Here is a 15,976-nt window from a genome sequence, read left to right as displayed (position 1 = left end):
ACAGTGCGCCTCCCTCCCCAGAAGGTGAAGGCGATTGTTCAGAAGATGGTCCACGTCAGATCTCTCTCTCACCTGTCAGCCTCGAATTGCTTGAGTTTAATCGGGACCATGGCGGCTTGCCTTCCAATGTTACCTTGGGCTCATTGGCATCTGAGGACTTTTCAATGGGGCTTTTTGACGCAGTGGAGGAAGAAGTCCCTATGTCAGAGAATATCAATTTCAACTTCTATAAAGAGAAGTCTCCTCTGGGGGTCGAAGGAAGACCTCATTTCAAAGCCTCGGCTCCTGCAATGCCCTTCCTGGACCATTCTTACCACCGAGGCAAGTTCGAAAGGGTGGGGAGCACACTAAGATCACCTGGCAGTGCAAGGGAAATGGGACGTAGTAGTCTCCAACGTCTTAGAGCTGCGAGCAGTGTACTTAGCTCTGCTGAGTCTAAAAGAACATCTACGGCAGAAACAAGTGCTAGTGTGGCTAGACAACAGAGCAGCAGTTTCATATATATAACGGCAGGGGTGAACGCACAGCATCACATTATTAAAGGAAGTAGAGCCCATTATGTTATGGGCGGAAATAAATTTGTTGGATTTAAAGGCAGTTTACCTTCCGGGCCGTTTGAATCAGCAGGCGGATCGCCTATCACGTTGTTTTCCAGACAGCAACGAGTGGGCAGTGCACCCATCAGACTTCAGTTGGATCATGAGTCTGCAGAAGCCACCAGAAATAGATCTCTTTGCTTCTCCAATGAATGCGAAGCTGCTGAGATTTCCATCCCATCTGCCTCATCCCCGTGCAGAAGCAGTAGATGCCCTCTCGAGTCTGTGGCGATGCGAGACCGCATATGCGTTTCCCCCCAGACCCTTTATCGCAAAGTTTTTAATCAGATTATCGATGGAGCCAGTCAGAGTGATAGCTATTCTGCCGTACTGGCCGAAGAGGCCGTGGTTCCCTTGGGCAGTGAACCTCAGCGTATGCCCCGCCGTTCAAGATCCCAGTGTTCCCGCAGCTTCTCTCACAGGGGAAATTGGTGCACCCAGCTCCTCACAAACTGAATCTACAGCTTTGGATCTTGAGCGGCAGAATTTCCAGTCATTAGGATTCTCAGTGGGGGTGATTTCTACTCTCCTAAAGGCTAGGAAACCTTCCACGAACTTTAACTATTCTAAAATATGGAATACATTTAAAAAATTTTCAGAAAGTAAGCAGTGGGACCCCACCACTCCGTCCACCTCAGTAGTTTTGGAGTTTCTGCACAATGGTTTAGATCTGCGGCTCAGTTTAACCAGTAGAGACCCGCGCTATAGCCAAATGACGGCTACAGCGTGGACCTCCTTTGCTGGGACAACGTCTATTGACGTTGTCCCGTGCACGAGCAGCCTGAGGGGCACACGCGGCGTGCTCTGTGATCGGCGAGTCTACAAGACTCGCCTGATCACGGATCCGAGCAAGGGGTCGATCCCGACCCCTTACCACGTGATCAGCCAATGACAGCTGATCATGTGATACAATCGCCGGTGGCCGTGATTGGGACATCAGTCCCGATCACGGCCAGCTTACCAGTACCCACCTGCCCCCTGCCAGTGCCACCTCTGTAATAAAAAAAGGGGCCCTCCATCAGTGCCACCCAGCAGTGCCCATAGTGCCACCCAGTAGTGCCCACAGTGCCACCCAGCAGTGCCCACAGTGCCACACATCAGTGCCCACTGTGCCACACATCAGTGCCCACAGTGCCACCCATCAGTGCCCACAATCTGCCTCAACAACGGTGCTGCACCCCAGTGCCACATATCCGTGCCCATCAGTGTCATCTACCAGTGCCCATCAGTGCCGCACATCAGTGCCCAGCAATGCCACCTATCAGAGCCACCTATCAGTGCCACCTATCAGTGCCCATCAGACCCATCTATCAGTGGTACCTATTAGTGCCACCCATCCGTGCCATCTTATCTGTGTCCATCTTTGCCCATCAGTGCCGCCTTATCTGTGCCCATCAGTACTGCCTTATCTGTGCCTATCGGTGCCATTTTATCTGTGCCTATCGGTGCCACTTTATCTGTGCCTATCGGTGCCACTTTATCTGTGCCTATTAGTGTCGCCTTAACTATGCCTATCAGTGCCCACCAGTGCCGCCTCATCAGTGCACTTCAATGAAGGAGAAAAATGACCTGTTTGCAAAATTTTATAACAAACTATTAAACATGATTTTTTTATTTTTTTGCATCTTTTTTTGTTTGTTTAGCAAAAAATAAAACTCCCAGCTGTAATTAAATACCACCAAAAGAAAGCTCTATTTGTGGGAAAAAAATGATAAAAATTCCATTTGGGTACAGTGTTGTATGACCGCGCAATTGTCATTCAAAGTGCATCAGCGCTGAAAGCTGAAAATTGGTCTGGGCAGGAGGGGGGTTTAAGTGCCCAGTAAGCAAGTGGTTAAAGTGGTGCTCAGGCCAAAATTACACTTTTTAAATAAAAATACCCCTATAATACACAAGCTTAATGTATTCAGTAAAGTTGGTCTGTAAACTAAGGTCCGTTTTGTTAGGTTATTACAGCATTTTGAAAGTTTATAAACTAGCAGCAGACTGTGGCCATCTTAAGTGTGGGCATCTGAAGCCAGACCGTATTTCTTCCTGGATTTCAGCCTTGCAGATCTCGCACATGCTCAATGCTGCACAAACAGTGTAATAAGTTCAGGTCAGGTTTCCATGGCAACGGCAGTGTTAGAGGAAGTTGCCACCCATATCTATGCAAACCCCTCCTCCCTCCAGGAACTAGTAAATATACTGCATGTACAAGAAATATTATTCAAGAAACACACACACACACTATATATATATATCGTGTTCTGTACATATACACACACACACATATCTACACTCAGCTGATACTTTTTTCTGTACAGCTTTTCATTTAAAAAGAAAAAAAAAATAATTAAAAAAATAATAATGTCAGCAACACAATTCATTTATGAATCTAGACGTATTGAAGACGACTTTATGAAGTTCAAACTGTGCATATTAATTTTGAAAAATTGTGCTTGTGTTTTGGTGTTAGGCCCCTTTCACACGGGATGGATCAGTAATGATCCGCTTGCTCAGCGGGGATCGCTCTGTTGTCCCCGCTGAGCCGGAGGATAACAGGGCGGTCCCAGTACACTGTGCATGGACCGCCCTGTCAGCTCTCCGCTCTCCTCTATGGGGGATCGTCTGTCCGTGTTCATCCGATCCGCTCTGCAGACGGATAGAAAAATAGGATTTTCCTCCGTCTGCAGAATCGGACAATTGCGGAGGCGGACGATATCGGGTGTTTGCGGATGTTCATCCGCCGACTCCCGCTATCCCATAGGAATGCATGTATGTCCGTACTTCATCCGCAAACGGATGGATGAAATACGCACATAATGTCCGCATGTGTGAATGGGGCCTTAGATGGGATGGTGGGAGTATTTAAAAAAACTGCTTATTTACAACTATTTGCACAAACAACTTTCTCTATGTTACATAGATAATCGGGTTAAAAATAAGAAAATATTCCCCCAGCACATCGCATCACCCCCCTCCCCGTAAAATCGCATCGCCCCAGCACATTGCATCACAACGCCCCCAGCACATTGAATCGAATCTCCCCCAACACTTCTCATCGCATCCCCCAAAGCACATTGCATCACCCCGACACATTAAATCGCATCAGAACATCGAATCGCGTCGCCTCCAACAGATCGCATCAAATCGCATCACCCAAGCACATCGCATTGAATCGCCCCAGCACATTGAATCGCATCTCTCCCAGAACATCAAATCGCAACACCCAAGCACATCGCATTGCATCTCCCCCAGAACATCGAATCGCATCACCCCCAGCACATTGCATCACCCCCAACACGTCGAATTGTATCAGTACATCGAATCGCATCACCCCAGCACATCTCCATCGCCCCAGCAAATCGAATCGCATCTCCCCCATCACATTGCATCTCCCCCAGCACATTGCATCACCCCCAGCGCATCGAAATGCCCAAAGCACATCGAATCGCATCTCCCCAGAACATCGAATCGCATCTCCCCCAGCACATTGAATCGCCCCCAGCAAATTGCATCGCCCAAAGCACATTGCATCACCCCAACACATCAAATCGCATCAGAACATCGAATCGCGCCGCCCCCAAAACATCGCATCGAATCACATCACCCAAGTACATCGCATTGAATCGCCCCAGCACATCGAATCGCATCTCCCCCAGAACATCGAATCACATCACCCCAGCACATTGCATCACCCCCAACACTTCGAATTGCATCATCACGTCGAATCGCATCGCCCCAGCACATCGCATCGCCCCAGCAAATCGAATCGCATCTCCCAGCACATCGAATCGCATCAGCAAATCAAATCGCTTTGCCCCACCACAAAGCATCAAAACGCATTGCCCAAGCACATCACATCGCCCCAGCACATCAAATCGCATCACCCATCGCATCGAATCGCATCACCCAAGCACATCGCATTGAATCGCCCCAGCACATCGAATTGCATCTCACCCAGAACATTGAATCGCATCACCCCAGCACATTGTATCACCCCCAACACTTCAAATTGCATCAGCACATCGAATCGCATAGCCCCAGCACATCACATCTCCTCAGCAAATCGATTTGCATCTCCCCAGCACATTGTATCTCCCCCAGCGCATCAAATCGCCCAAAGCACATTGCATCACCCCCAACACATCGAATCACATCAGCACATCAAATCGCTTTGCCCCACCACATCGCATCGAAACACATCACCCAAGCACATCGCATCGCCCCAGCACATCGAATCGCATCTCCCCAGAACATCGAATCGCATAACCCCCAGCACATTGCATCACCCCAGCACATCGAATCGCCCCAGCACATCACATTGGCCCCAGCACATCGAATCGCATCTCCCCAGCACATCGCATCGCCCAAAGCACATTGCATCACCCCCAAAACATCGAATCGCATCAGCACATCGAATCGCTTCGCCCCAACACATCGCATCTCCCCAGAACATCGACTCTCCCCAAAGCACATTGCATCACCCGCAACACATCGAATCGCATCGCCCACAGCACATCACATCAAATCACATCGCCCCAGCACATCGCATCGCCCCCAGCATATTACATCACATTGCCCCCAGCACATAGAATCGCATCTCCCCCAGCACATAGAATCGCATCTCCCCCAGCACATCGAATCGCAACTCCCCCAGCACAACGCATCGCCCAAAGCACATTGCATCGCCCAAAGCACATTGCATCACCCCCAACACATCGAATCGCATCAGCACATCGAATCGCTTCACCCCAACACCTCGAATCCCATTGCCCAATCGCATCACATCTCCCCAGAACATCGAATCGCCCCCAGCACATCACATCACATCGCCCCCCAGCACTTGGCATCACATCGAATTGCATCTCCCCCAGCACATCGAATCGCATCTCCCCCAGCATCTCCCCCAGCACATCGAATCACATCTCCCCAGCACATCGAATCACCCCCAGCATATCGCATCTCCCAAAGTACATTACATCACCCGCAACACATCGAATCGCATCGCTCCCAGCACATCACATCAAATTGCAACCCCCCAGCACATCGCATCGCCCCCAGCACATCGCACCACATTGCTCCCAGCACATAGGATCGCATCTCCCACAGCACATCGAATCGCATCACCCTCAGCACATCGAATTGCATCTCCCCCAACACATCGAATCACATCTCCCACGAACATCGAATCACCCCCAGCGCATCGCCCAAAGCACATTGCATCACCCCCAACACATCGAATTGCATCAGCACATCGAATGGCTTCACCCCAACACCTAGAATCCCATCGCCCAATCGCATCACATATCCCCAGAACTTCAAATCGCCCCCAGCACATCACATCGCATCGCCCCCCAGCACTTGGCATCACATCGAATCGCATCTCCCCCAGCACATCGAATCGCATCTCCCCCAGCATCTCCCCCAGCACATCGAATCACATCTCCCCAGCACATCGAATCACCCCCAGCATATCGCATCTCCCAAAGTACATTACATCACCCGCAACACATCGAATCGCATCGCCCCCAGCACATCACATCAAATTGCAACCCCCCAGAACATCGCATCGCCCCCAGCACATCGCACCACATTGCTCCCAGCACATAGGATCGCATCTCCCACAGCACATCGAATCGCATCACCCTCAGCACATCAAATTGCATCTCCCCCAACACATCGAATCACATCTCCCACGAACATCGAATCACCCCCAGCACATCGCAACGCCCAAAGCACATTGCATCACCCCCAACACATCGAATTGCATCAGCACATCGAATCGCTTCACCCCAACACCTAGAATCCCATCGCCCAATCGCATCACATATCCCCAGAACTTCAAATCGCCCCCAGCACATCACATCGCATCGCCCCAGCACATCACATCACATCGCCCCAGCACATCGCAGCACATCGCATCACATCGAATCACATCAGCACATCGAATCGCTTCGCCCCAACACATCGAATCCCATCGCCCAAACGCATCTCCCCAGAACATCGAATCTCCCCAAAGCCCATTGCATCACCCACAACACCTTACATCAGAGTCCCACTTTATAGCAGAGTATCGCCCCCTTGCATCAGAGTGTGGCAGAGTGCCCCCTTACACATACACTATATTGTCAAAAGTATTGGGACACCTGCCTTTACACACAAACTTTAATGGAATATCAGTCTTCGTCCATAGGGTTCAATATTTAGTTGGCACACTCTTTGCAGTTCTAACAGCTTCAACTATTCTGGGAAGGCTGTCTACAAGGTTTAGGAGAGTGTCTATGGGAATATTTGACCATTCTTCCAATAGTACATTTGTGAGGTCAGGCACTGATGTTGGACGAGAAAGGCCCATCTCGCAGCCTTCACTCTATTTCACCCCAAAGGTATTCTATTGGGTTGAGGTCAGGACTCTGCATTCCAGTCACGTTCCTCCACCCCAAACACGCTCATCCATGTCTTTATGGATCTTGCTTTGTGCACTGGTCCAAATCACTTGGTGGAGGGGGGATTATGGTGTGGTGTTGTTTTTCAGGGGTTGGGCTTGGCCCCTAAATTCCAGTGAAGGCAACACTTAAGGTGTCAGCATACCAAGAAATGTTGGACAATTTCATGCTCTCAACTTTGTGGGAAGTTTGAGGAAGGCCCCTTTCTGTTCCAACATGACTGTGCACCAGTGTACAAAGCATAATCCATAAAAGACATGGATGAGCGAGTTTGGGGTGGAGGAGCTTTACTGGGCTGGACAGATTCTTGACCTCAACCCAATAGAACACCTTTGGGATGAATTAGAGCAGAGAATCCCGAGCCAAGCCTACTCGTCCACATCAGTGCCTGACTTCACAAATGCTCTTCCTGGAAGAATGGTCAAACATTCCCAAAGACACACACCTAAACCTTGTGGTCAGCCTGCCCAGAAGAATTGAAGCTGTTGTAGCTGCAAAAGGGTGGGCCAACTCAATAGTGAATCCTCATTGACCACCAAGGGGAGACGTGCTGCCCATCACTGAGCACCAAGGGGAGACGTGCTGCCCATCATTGGTGTTCTGGGGAGTGGGGGGGGGGGCAAATAGTGCTCCATTGGTGTTCGGGGGGGGTGGGAGCAAATGGTGCCCCATTGGTGGTCCCGGGTGGAATAGGGTGCCCCGTCATTGGTGGCCCCAGGTGAAATAGACACGGCAGGATACCTGTATATGACAAGGGACTCTGTCATGCATTATATTAGTAGTCCTGTCTGAAAATCTGCAGAATAGTATTGCAGGTCGTCGTGTGTTTTATTTTTTATATTTTTAATTTTTATTTTATCTGATTTAATCAAAACAATCGGCTAACTAATGAATTATGAAAATGTCCGTTAGTTGCAGCCCTAAATGCAATTATGCCAGCAAACAACCAGCTAGTTCTCTGCATGGAAAAGAGCCACCACCATCATTGATGGCATTGAGTGAAGACAAGCCATGGATGTGGCCACTGCATCTGCACTGAGCCCTTAAGAAGAAAATTAGCTTTATACCTACCTGGTGTCCAGACATCAAGCAGCTTCCGCCGTAAATGAGAGCAAAGTCTAAATAGGTCCAGCCCGAAGCTCTGTGTCTGAAAGTTCAGCCTTAATCTACTGTTGCAGGACCCTCATCAGCCTTGCCAGAGTGGAGGGCAGGTGTTTACCACCACCATACCGGGCAACCATAGCATGAATCGGATGAAGGTACTCTATGCAACTGCATAGAGTACCTTAAATATGATGCCTAAGTCCCTCTCCCATTTGTGGATAAATGGTGGGGGTCGACTCCTCCTCCTGACTACTCAATAGGTTGTACAGGAGGGAGAGGGTGTGTCGCACAGGTTCCCTTTTGTGACAGATGGTCCTCTGTGGGATTCTATAATTGGAAAACTATGGCAATACTACTTTGAAAGTGTGCAAGTACTGTAGAGGCAAAATTGCTCATGTACTAGATCAAATCACTGTAGAGAGTTATTTACAATCAGTCATGTCCTTCTCTTTATTATTTTATGTTTTTGATCCTGCCAGTGAATGTTGCAAGGAGCAAGTCCATTTTGACATGTTTGTAAAGGGATTTAAAGAGGTTGTAAAGGTTTGTTTTTTTTTGTTTGTTTTTTTTTCCTAAATAGGTTCCTTTAAGCTAGTGCATTGTTGGTCACTTACACTTTTTTTTTTTTTCCCCCTTCGATTTCCCTTCTTTTTTTTTTTTTAATTCTTTATTTAATTCCTTTTTCTTTTCCTTTACAAAATAGAGTATACAAAAAACAAAAGTCAAAAAACAATACAATCGATCACAAACTCAATCTTTTCTTAATATCTTTTTACAACCAAATATGCTTAACATTTCTTCTCCCTCCTCCCACCCCCCCCCCCCCTCCCTTCCTTGCAGTGGGTTCAGAGTTGTATCCACCATCACCAACCCTATGTATATCTATCCCGGCTTTATTTTATAATTTCCTCTACATACCTCCAGGAATTTTTGAATTCTTTCCAAGATACCCATTTGCCCGTACGCCCTTCTCCGGATACAATTTCCTCCCCCTCTTCCGCTGGGCACTCCATGTTCTGTATTTCATTTACCCGGAGTATCCAGTCCCGTATTTTAGGGCTATCCGGCTCCCGCCATTTTTTTGGAATGAAACTTTTAGCGGCACTGAGCAGTATGGGGATTATAGAGGACTTATATTGCCTCACCGGGCCTTCGGTCCCGTGAAACAAAACAGTCCAAGGATCCTCAATTATGTGTTTATTCGTTACAACCTTTATTAACTCCAACACCTCCTTCCAATATTTTTTAATAATCGGGCAATCCCACCAGATGTGAGCCATAGTTCCTGTTATCTTACACCCCCGCCAACACTCTGGGGATTGTGCAACTACATATCTACTCACTTTGTCTGGGGTCGCGTACCACCTTGCGAGACACTTATAGTTCAACTCTGTCATCTTATTATCTGCCGTCGCGCTATGAGTTAATTTCATTATTTTCTCCATGGTCTGAGTGCTGCAACGAGTCCCCAACTCTCTCTCCCATTTTTTAATATAGGGCGGGCCCTCCAGTCCTTCCCCCCCTAATAGAATTTTATAAATTCGAGCTATATTATTTTTTGATTTGTCTCTCAGACACAGCCGCTCAAAAGGCCTATATTCTTCCTCACTCCGAATTGGATGGGGGAGTTTTGTAATAAAGTGGCTTAACTGAAGATACCTCCATGCATCAATCCGCATAAGTTCCCTGTCCTTCCTAAGTACTTCAAACGTGTTAATTTTACCTCTGTAAATAATATCTTTTACCTGTGCATTACTTTTTATTATCCAATTATACCCCCCACCTCTTGTTTCCCAGGTATAAAATAGTCGTTGTCTTTTAAGTAAATCAAAGGTGAGTTGTAACTCCATTTATTATGTGCGTGAATTCGATCCCATAACTTAAGTGCATTACGTGTTATTTCATGTGTGTTTACTCCTACTGACCTATACTGGGGGGGATTCCAAATTATCCGTCCTAACTGTGCTTGGCTCATCGCCTTTTCTACCCTTACCCACCTTTTATTATTTGCCTCTTTCCCCCATTCCACCACTCGTGTAAGAACCACCGCATTGTAATATTTTTTAAAATCCGGGACTGCAAGGCCCCCCTTTTTTTTTTCCCTGCTCAGAACCGCATAAGCAATTCTTGGTTTTTTATGTTGCCAAATATACCTTGAGATTAGCCCTTTTAATGTCCTAAAGAAAGCTAGGGGGAGAGAAATGGGCAGCATTTGAAACTTATATAGAATCTTTGGGGCCAGAACCATTTTGACCGCGTTGATTCGCCCAAACCAGGAGAGGTGGCATGTTGAAAATTTTTTTATTTCTCTCTTAATTTCCTCTAGTAATGGAATATAATTGTTAACATAGATTTTCTTAATGGTATCGGCGAGGAGAACTCCCAAATATTTAATCTCCTTTCGCCAAGGAAATCGGAATTCCTCGGTGAGTCTTGCCTTTTCCTTTCCCTTGATATTAATATTTAGAACTTCGGACTTGCTGAGGTTTATTTTTAAATTCGAGATTTCCCCGTATTTTTCCAACAACCTCAGCAAGTTCGGAATCGTGATCCTTGGGTTGGAGATGTAGAACAGCACATTGTCCGCATATGCTGCGAGTTTGTGCTCTTCCTCACCTACTTTAATCCCTTTTATGTCTGGGTTATCTCGGATGGAGGCCAATAACGGTTCCAAGGACAGTACAAAAAGAAGGGGTGACAAAGGGCACCCCTGTCTTGTTCCATTCTCCATTTGGAATTGGGAGGATGACATCCCATTCACTTTTACAGATGCCTGAGGATGATTGTATAACACCTTGATCCATTGGATCATTCTTGGTCCAAGGCCCAGCACTTCCAGCGTTTCAAACATGAGTCCCCAGTCTACCCTGTCGAATGCCTTCTCCGCATCTATCGACAGGAATAGTCCTGGGGACCCACTCATTTTTAAGGCCTGTAGCAGGAGCAACGAACACACTCCGTTGTCCCTACCTTCTCTCTCAGGGATGAATCCGACCTGCTCCGGATGAACCAGTTCGGTCATCCTTTCCTTCAGCCTAGATGCTAAGACCTTGGCGAATAGTTTGGTATCCGCGTTTAATAAGGCTATCGGTCTGTAACTAGAGCAAAGCGTGCTATCCTTCCCCTCCTTTAGCAGCACCGTGATTGAGGCCCGCAAGGCCTCCCCTTCCATCCCAAAATCTCTGTCCAGGCCGTTCATGTACTTGCAGAGCTTAGGGACCAAGATCTCTTTATATTTTTTCAAATACGAGATCGTGAATCCGTCTGGTCCCGGACTTTTGCCGAAGGCGGCTTCTTTCAGAGCCTTAAAGATCTCTTTTTCTGTAATGGGTCTATCTAAGTCACATCTATCACTCTCTGCTAAGCTCGGTAGTTTCACTTTATTCAGGAATTCTTTAATTTTGTCTTTTTTTCTAAAATCTTTTGCCCCTTTTTGTCCTAAATTATACAGAGCTTCATAGTATTGTTTAAACACCTCGGCTATCTCCCTGGTAGTATGGGTCATCTTCCCGTTCTTGTCTTGTATTTTATCAATAAAATTAATCCCTCTCTTCCTTTTCAGCTGTCTTGCTAGATGACTACTTATTTTATTTCCCAGATAGTATCTCTCTCTAGTTCTCCTGTCCAATGTCCTCTTTGATTCCTGTTCCATCATATCTTTAAGTTCATCCCTCTTAATCACCAATAAGTGGAGATCTTCCTGCTGTTGCCGCCTTAATTTTTTATGGGCCTGTTCTAATTTATATACCTCTTCTCTTAAGTTTTCTATTTTCTCAAGTCTTTCCTTTTTTTTTTCTTGTGCCCATGGAGATGAGGATGCCCCTAATATATACTTTATGTGCCTCCCAAAGAGAGGCACCAGAAATTTCAGCTGTGTCGTTAACGGAGAAATAAAATTCAATTTCCTTTAGTACTGCCTCCGCAATTTTCTCATCCTGCAAAAGGTTCTCGTTCAATCGCCACGTGAACGATTGCCTCTGCGTTCCGAGCATCCTCATCTTCATTGACACCGGGGCATGGTCTGATAATGTAATTATTCCTATCTTGGTTTCCATCACTAGGTCCAATAGCCTGTGATCAACCAGTATGTGATCCAACCTGGAGTACGTCCCATGCACGGGGGAAAAAAAGGTGTAATCTTCTATTTTATCGTGCTGCAGCCTCCAAACATCCATCATCTGGTGTTGTTTCAACCATAGTTTAATCATTTTCAATGCTTTCGTATTTAGTCCCCTAGCCTGGGACGTACTATCCCTAGATGGATCCATACAAAAGTTGAAATCTCCTGCAAGGACAACCTCCCCTTCCTTAAAATCTTCTAACTGCCCCAGAACTGCTTTCAAATAACTTATGGGATTCTTGTTGGGGCAATATACATTTGCTAGGGTGAGAATCTTATCCCCTAATTTTCCTTTTACAAACAGGTATCGGCCTTCAGGGTCTGTCATCCTATCAAGCAATGTGAACTTTATACATTTCTCGAACCCTATTGCGACTCCCTTAGCTCTCTTTATAGGCGAGTCCCCATATAACCAATTTGGATAACTATCTGAATATAATTTGATATTTGTGTCCTGCGACAAGTGGGTCTCCTGCAGGAACACCACCCCCGCTCTGTACTGCTGTAATTCCTTCAATAATTTATGCCTCTTAACCAGAGAATTCAGACCCTTAACATTATATGACAGGAAGTTTACTTCTATCATCTATAGCTTTCCAATAAGATGTAATACTTCCGTCTTCTTTTCTGCCTCATCTCAATACATATTACCTTAGTTGGTGCTGCAAGGAGCCTCCTCCCCCTCCCCGCCCTCCCCCCCTGGCCAAATCCCGACCTCTACTCTGCAGCTGAGGACCCCCTCTATTCTGCAGATTTTTACCCACTAGGGTGCGACTCCGATCGCGGCCACCCGTGTCAGGGTCCCCCCCCCTCCCACCCACCCCTGGGAGAATGGGGGTCCCCCCTCAGACCTGGTATGATGTCCCGGGGCCCCACCTGATCCCTCCGCCACCCTCTTTCCACCATCCCCCCTCCCCACTCTCCCCCTCCCCCTCCTCCACAAAGAAAAAGAAGAGAGAAGAAAAAAAAAAAAAGAAAAAAAGGAAAAAGAGAGAAGGAGATCAACAACCGTATAAGCCTTCCCCAAATCCAACTCCCAATATCAATGTCCTTTATATAAGTCCATTAGGGATCTTTAGAAATCTTTGGTACTGGGATCCCCAGATTATTACAGAAGACCTCCAACTCGTCTAGAAATTTTAATCTAAATGTTCTTCCGTCCCGCTGGACCAATAGGGCCGCTGGAAACCCCCAACTATATCGGATATTCGCCAGTTTCATTTGTTCTAATAACGGTTTTAAACGTCTCCTCCGAGCCAATGTTCCTGCCGATAAGTCCGAGAAAACCTGTAAAGATACTCCCTCATATTGTAACGGGGGCAGCCCTCTGAGCCTGCTCCATATCTTGGCTTTATCTTCAATGAGGCAAAATTTTATAATTACGTCTCTCGGGACCTCTTCCCTCAGACCTGGGGGTTTCCTCACCCTATAAACCCGCTCAATCTTTAAATCCTCTCCTATCCCTCTTCCTAATATAGGGTTAAATATTTTTCCCATCTTAACCCCCAAATCTTCTCCTTGTTGTTCAGGCAATGCTCTAATCCTTAGGTTTTGACGTCTGTTTTGGTTTTCTTGTTCTTCCAGCTTATATAAAATGTCCCGCTGGTCCGTTTGCAGTTTCCCAACTTGCGTTTTCAGTTCTAATATTTCATGGGCCTGTTTACCTGTTAGTTCCTCTGCTTCTTCCACTCTCCTCAATAAATGGCCCATATCCGTCCTGACGTTTGAAATTTCTACTTTGATGGTATTCTCTAGTTTGGCGAACATTTCCAGCATTTCACCTTTTGTGGGGATTTGAGCGATATCCCTCTGCCCCCTCATTTTGCCTTCCAAATCTGAGTCCAACTCCTCCCCTGAGTTATCTCCCGGGGCCCCTGCTGACTTAGCTACTTCTCTCTTCTTCTCCTTTACCCCCTGCTGCTTTTTTTCTAATCCGGGGCTTTTTACACTGATTTCCTTCATATACTTCTGAATCGTACTTGTGTTAAGACTCTCCTTTGATTCATTCGCCTTTTGATTTCTTCACCTCATGTTCCCACCTTTTGTCCTTTGCCTCCCCAGGGTTAAGAGAAAAAAATAAAAAAAATTCTTTATTCAGTCTTTCTTTGATTGTGCCACCTGCACTGCGGTGAGAGCCCGGCTCCCAGATCCCCGCCTACTTTCTCTGTGTTTTTAAGTGAGAGCTATTACTGCGATCTCTTCTAAAAAGAAGTTTACAAGACTCCAAAAAGAGGGCAACACCTTATCACACATAACCTTCCGGCGATCATTCCATATACTTCATATGCAAGTCATATACATCGTTTTTGTGGATATATGTCGTTTTATAAGTCATTTATGTTTAAGCTCCACTTATTCCTATTACATCCTGGTCTGCCCTCTCAAAAATGTGTGGGATCAATTTCCTGAGCCTCCACTGTTTTGCTCTGTTCCACTCCTCCTCCTTACACTGAGTCTTTTCATCTAGGGCCGCCCAGAGCATTCAACAGGCAATGTTCAAATACATTTCAAATGAGGTTTAACATGTATTCAGCATAAATGGTTCAAAAAGTACCTGGGGAGGAGGTGGTTACTTATAAATATTCTTATAGTGTCCTCAATCCTCAGTCCATCTCGTTCCTCTGTCCATACAGCCTCCAGGGGATCATCAAGGGAGTATCAGTCAGTGCTTCCCCTGTGTTTGCCAGTGCTCCAGGAATCTCTTCAGACGCTGTTTTATTATCACTCCATCTGGTCCTGGATCCTGGCTGTGCACTAGCCCACTGTAGGTCTCGTACGAGGTCAGCAGAGACAATACGAGGAGGGGGGGGGAGGGGGTCGACGGACTCTGAACAGCGCTTTTGCCCGCTTAACACCCCGAGGGTGTACACCCCCGTGTGTACAGTCCGTCTGTTTAGTGATGGGATAGGACGGTCCGGGCGGCTTCATTCATGGAGCTCAGCGTCCTTTCCCCTCACGCTGCTCCAGCTGATCAGCAGGACCGCCCCCATCTGCTCACACGGGCGCCGTCATCGGGTCCCTCCCCTCTCTCACAGGCAGCTCGTGTTACCCATCAGCTGATTTCCCTTCTAAATGGTTTTTGTTTTTTCTTAGAATTTCTAACTTCCTGTTCCTCCTTGGTGGCATTGTACCGTATATACTCGAGTATAGGCCGACCCGAATATAAGCCGAGGCCCCCAATTTACCCCCAAAAAAACTGGCAAACTTATTGACTCGTGTATAAGCCGAGGGTGAGACATGCCTGTCCATCCCTGTGTGTGTGTCCGTCCATCCCTGTGTGTCCGTTCATCCCTGTGTGTCCGTCCATCCCTGTGTGTCCGTCCATCCATCCCTGTGTGTGTGTGTGTCCATCCATCCATCCATCCCTGTGTGTGTGTGTGTCCATCCATCCATCCATCCCTGTGTGTGTGTGTCTCCATCCATCCATCCATCCCTGTGTGTGTGTGTCTCCATCCATCCATCCCTGTGTGTGTGTGTCTCCATCCATCCATCCATCCCTGTGTGTGTGTGTATCCATCCATCCCTGTGTGTGTGTGTCTCCATCCATCCATCCATCCCTGTGTGTGTGTGTCCGTGTGTGTGTGTGTGTGTGTGTGTGTGTGTGTGTGTGTGTGTGTGTGTGTGTGTGTGTGTGTCCAGCCTACCTGTGTCCCGAGCCTTTGTCCCGAGCCTCCGTCCCGTGCCTTGCCTCCTTGCCTCCGTCCCGTGCCGTGCCTTGCCTCCGT

General features: G+C 47.1%; 1 long non-coding RNA gene across 1 annotated transcript in view; it reads right to left on the bottom strand.

The window, feature by feature from the left end:
* The window catches only part of LOC143959112 (uncharacterized), a 60,916-nt gene extending 45,647 nt beyond the window's left edge, over nucleotides 1-15,269 (bottom strand). The window contains exon 1 of the long non-coding RNA XR_013270174.1: nucleotides 14,806-15,269. This is a non-coding gene — a long non-coding RNA (uncharacterized LOC143959112). The remainder of the gene's footprint in view (nucleotides 1-14,805) is intronic.
* Between the last annotated feature and the right edge of the window lie 707 nt (nucleotides 15,270-15,976).

This window comes from Lithobates pipiens, unplaced genomic scaffold, assembly GCF_037356315.1.
Source record: "Lithobates pipiens isolate NorthernLeopardFrog02 unplaced genomic scaffold, aLitPip1_a1.2 Scaffold_67, whole genome shotgun sequence".
Taxonomy (NCBI): Eukaryota; Metazoa; Chordata; class Amphibia; order Anura; family Ranidae; genus Lithobates; species Lithobates pipiens.
This window is presented reverse-complemented; position numbering and strand designations above follow the sequence as displayed.